Here is a 5,058-nt window from a genome sequence, read left to right as displayed (position 1 = left end):
ATAAGGTCTAGTGATCACGAAGCAGACGAAGCTACGGAATTCCACCACCTAGGCAGCAAAATAACCCATGACGGTCGGAACAAGGAGGACTTCAAAACAGACAACCCTGGAGAAAGGCTATTCCTGGCCAAGCGAAGTCTACTAGTATCAAACACAGGCCTTAATTTGAGGAACAAATGTCTGAGAATGTACGTTTGGAGCACAGTATTATATGGTAGTGAAACGCAGACTGTGGCAAAACAGGAACTGAAGAGAATCGAAGCATTTGAGATGTGGTGCTACAGACGAATGTTAACAATCAGGTGGACTGAGGAGGTAAGGAATGCGGAGGTTCTTCTGAGAATCGCCGAGGAAAGGCATATATGGAAATCACTGACTAGAAGAAGGGACAAGATGATAGGACATCTGTTAAGACTTTGCGGGATAACTTCCATAATAGTGGAGAGGGTTCTACAGGGCGAAAACTGTAGAGGAAGACAGAGATTGGAATAAATCTAGCAAATAACTGAGGACATAGCTTGCAAGTGCTACTCTGAGATGAAGAGGTTGGCACGGGAGACGAATTCTAGGCGACGCATCAAACCAGTCAGAAGACTGATGGAAAAAAACCTAGTAAAATTAAAAATTTTGTAAATAAAAGAGGTAAGCGAAGCCTGAAAACAGTGGCTACAATATCCAGGTTGTCTTGCTTAGACCTGTCTTGTCGCTCTTCCAAGAGGACAGCGATCCTGCGCTGCACTTGGACAGTGAACGAGAACAGCACCGCCAGTAACTCGCGCCTAACGACAGTCGCCGCGTCATCTCTCAGGCCTTTCCGCAGCAGCACACCACCACGCACCACATCGATGACAAATATCCGGCTACGGTGTCCTCGTGGCCCGCGCACATTAATGCAGCGCTCCGGAAATTCGTCAACAAGTGGGCTGCAAGAACATTGACAACACTGCATAATTAAGCACGTAAGGCGTACGAAGAATGAAGCCACACAACCTTGAAGTCTTGTCTACCAATGAAGATCACGTACAGGAAGTAACACAACCGGAGTAAATTATCAGCAGCGGGTTTAGATTCTGAACACGTGCAGAACTTTCATCATCCGGGATCTAATACTAATAGCACTCCATGGGAAGTGAAATATTACTGCACATCTTAAACTGTAATATGTGTTTCTATACTTTTAGGAAGTTATTGGCCTTTACGACTTTAAGCTGATAGATCAAACTGCCAAAATTCAAGATCAGGTGCAGATCAATCGTAGCCAGACGGAAGCGGCTCAGAATGTTTGAATACAGTGTCTATGGGGAAGCTCCAGATGATAATGGTACCTACAGTCGCAGGTTGGAATCCTCCCTCGGGCATGGATGTGTGTGATGTCCTTAGGTTAGTTAGGTTTAAGTAGTTCTAAGTTCTAGGGAACTGATTACCTCAGAACTTAAGTCCCATAGTGCTCAGAGCCATTTGAACCATTTGATATGGTACACGGAGATGTAGAACAAAATGCTGATTTGAACACCTTAAAGATGTGATATTGTAAGATTAATAAAAATTGGAGTAATGCCTCTCTTTGACGTGTTCTTAGTGTGGCTGCTGAAGAATGACAAAGAATGTACAGAGGATAAATGGAAGGAAACATAGAGGCAGACCAAGAAAGTGGTGGATAAACGATGTGGAAGAAAACAAAAAAGCTCTTAGATAGTGGAGAACCACAGTGAACGGGATAGACTAGTCGAAGATTGCTGAAGAGAGAGAGAGACCATGCCATGGGGAGAAGAAGAATATGAAGAAGAAGAAGAAGAAGGAAAGGCATTAGGAAATTCAAAAATAAGATGACCTCAATAGTGCGATGTATTCTAGCATAGTACGTGAGGAATAAACTTCAAGCTCACAGAACCAGATTCGCTTCGTGTGGTTAATGGATATATTTTTGCCCGAAATATCTGTACCGAGGGACGCAACGGAACAAACCGCGCGATCTATCAAGACAGGGGAGAATACTCCGGCAAGCTATCTGCGTGGCCCGTAAATGGTAACTGGCCCTACATATTAAAAAGAGGGAAGTTCTCCAAATGAGCAGCATACTAAAATTTTCCTTTTAATTTTTGTTACACGACAAACCACACGAATTTAAAGGTACTGAATCACCAAAATACCAGGGATTACGATTATGGACGGAAAATTTGAGGAAGGCGAACCGAAGACTGCTTTTTATTGGCAAAACGCTTAGAAGATGCAACAAATCTACTGAAGAGACTGCCTACATTGCGCTTGTCCATCCTCTTCTGGAGTACTGCTGAGCGGTATGGAATCGTTACCAGATAAGATTCAAGGAAGAGCATGTCTTTTGTGTTTTACCTGAATTATTGCAAAATAGAGAAAAAAGTGTGATGCATTTGATAAACGAGTTGGCGTGGCAATCAGTAAACCAAAGGCCTTTTTCGTTGGTGCAAAATTTCAGTCACAAACGTTCTCCTCTTAACGCGAAAATATTTTGTTGACTCCCATCTAGCTATAAAGGGAGAAATCACCATCGTAACAAAGTGGTACAATCCAGAGTAAAAGATTGGTATACACTTGGAGTGACACGCTCTCAAATGCTTATGATATAGTTTAGAATTAACTAGACTAAAGAAAATGAAGCACTTTAAGCTAAAAATTACTTGAGAAACTGCAGTAACTGAGGAGTCGGGAGACTAGCATATCAATTTAATTTGTGATCTGAGATGGTTCAAATGGCTCTGAGGACTATGAGACTTAACATCTGAGGTCATCAGTCCCCAAGGACATAGAACTACATAAACCTAACTAACCTAAGGACATCAAACACATCCATGCCCGAGGCAGGATTCGAACCAGCGACCGTAGCAGCAGCGCGGTTCCGGACTGAAGCGCCTAGAACCGCTCTGCCACAGCAAGCCAGGTTTGAATTGCAGAGTAGTCATGTAGATACAGATGCTAATAGAATGCTGTTAAGGTAAATAAATCCCACCCCATGTAAACAGTGGACGGTTCAAATGATCAAATCTGTGTGAAATCTTACGGGACTTAACTGCTAAGGTCATCAGTCAGTAAGCTTACACACTACTTAACCTAAATTATCCTAAGGACAAACACACACACACCCATGCCCGAGGGAGGACTCGAACCTCCGCCGGGACCAGCCGCACAGTCCACAGTGGACGGTACGTTAAAGTGAAAGTTGTCATCTCTATTGCGATTACTTCCGTACCACTACTACATAAATCCAATTTAACTGATTTGGAAAGCAGTTAAATAAAAAATTATCAGCAAGAGATAGTGACAATATTTCATTGAAAACTTTAAGGGACTGTACCAAAGTTGTATGAAAATCGTGGCCGCAAATAATTGGGCGAAACTGAGCACACACGTTAAAAATATAAAAAGCGGCATTGGCGTGTGATGTTTTGATGTATCGGGGATTGACAATATTGCCACAGGGTTTGGACACGCTTGTATTGATGGAGAGCGTGATCAGCTGCTACCTGGATTGTCAGAAACACTGTATGGGAATTGCACTAGTCGGCGGGCGAGCAGACAGCACATTTTCTCGCGATGAAAAGATGGAACATCGTTAACGTGGGCCGTTGCGGTGTAAGGAAAGTAGTGTTGCTGGCGGCGCAACATGACTTTCTCTTGCTTTGATGTTTCAGGAAGTAAAGGAAGGGTAGGGATACCGTAGCGTAGACAACTTCATTATGCTCTGTGTAGTATTTAAGACAAGCCGGAAAACAACACGGGGTTGCAAAATGAATCTTTCATATCTCAGTGAAATGGTCGTTCGCCGGCCGTTGTGGTCGAGCGGTTCTAGGCGCTTCAGTCTGGAACCGCGCGACCGCTACGGTCGCAGGTTCGAATCCTGCCTCGGGCATGGATGTGTGTGATGTCATTAGGTTAGTTAGGTTTAAGTAGTTCTAAGTTCTAGGGGACTGATGACCTCAGATGTTAAGTCCCATAGCGCTCAGAGCCATCTGAAATGGTCGTTCTTACAGTTCCTTTCCATAAATGTAAATGGTAAGTCGAATCGGAAATCGAAAACTGAATTTTGTGTTTCCGGGTCAGTACACCTAGTGAGCTTTATCTCATTAACGGAAGTATCGTCAACGTGTATGAGGAATATTGTCATTATGGGTGGCACTTCCAATTTCTGTTTATCATCATGACGATGTGATAAGTGGAATGGAAACTTCAAAATCTTGAACTCCTACATGAAGTTCAGCCACATTTGCTCTTCCAATCATTGCAAATCCTAGGGAGAGACAGATCTGTAATTTAATAGTTTTTGCTTTTTTTTGATTCAATAATGTAGTCAGGAATACTTTGGTGACATCTTTAAGAAAGGAAGTACTCATTAAAAAATTAAATCTGCGGTATTCATGTTCCATAATAATATTTTATAGTTCATTATGAAATGGCTTTCGGCTTCCTAGGACATTATCAGACAACTTAATATTAACCGCGTAGTCCAAACAATGTTAGCGAGAGTGTATAGACCGAGCGAGGTGGCGCCACTGGACTCGCATTCGGGAGGACGACGGTTCAATCCCGTCTCCGGCCATCCTGATTTAGGTTTTCCGTGATTTCCCCAAATCGCTTCAGGCAAATGCCGGGATGGTTCCTTTGAAAGGGCACGGCCGATTTCCTTCCCCATCCTTCCCTCACCCGAGCTTGCGCTCCGTCTCTAATGACCTCGTTGTCGACGGGACGTTAAACACTAATCTCCTCCTCCTCCGAGAGTGTATAGCTATACAAAGATTGTTTTTCCGTGGATATGAGACCTTTTACAGCTGTTCATAAAGACAACCAAAAGGACATAGCTACATTTTGTAAAAACAACCTTTTTGCAGCTATAGACTCTCTCTGCTGATGTGAGGGCTATTTGTTTATTCCTAAATTGTATGAGGACGGCCTTGGAAGCAGAAAGCCATTTCATAACGAACTATAAATTAAATAGTATTATGGAACATCTATGCTGTATATTTAAGTTTCCAATATCTGTACGTCTACGTTCCTCTCTCTCTCTCTCTCTCTCTCTCTCTCTCT

This window comes from Schistocerca piceifrons, chromosome 2 (assembly GCF_021461385.2).
Source record: "Schistocerca piceifrons isolate TAMUIC-IGC-003096 chromosome 2, iqSchPice1.1, whole genome shotgun sequence".
Classification (NCBI taxonomy): Eukaryota; Metazoa; Arthropoda; class Insecta; order Orthoptera; family Acrididae; genus Schistocerca; species Schistocerca piceifrons.
This window is presented reverse-complemented; position numbering follows the sequence as displayed.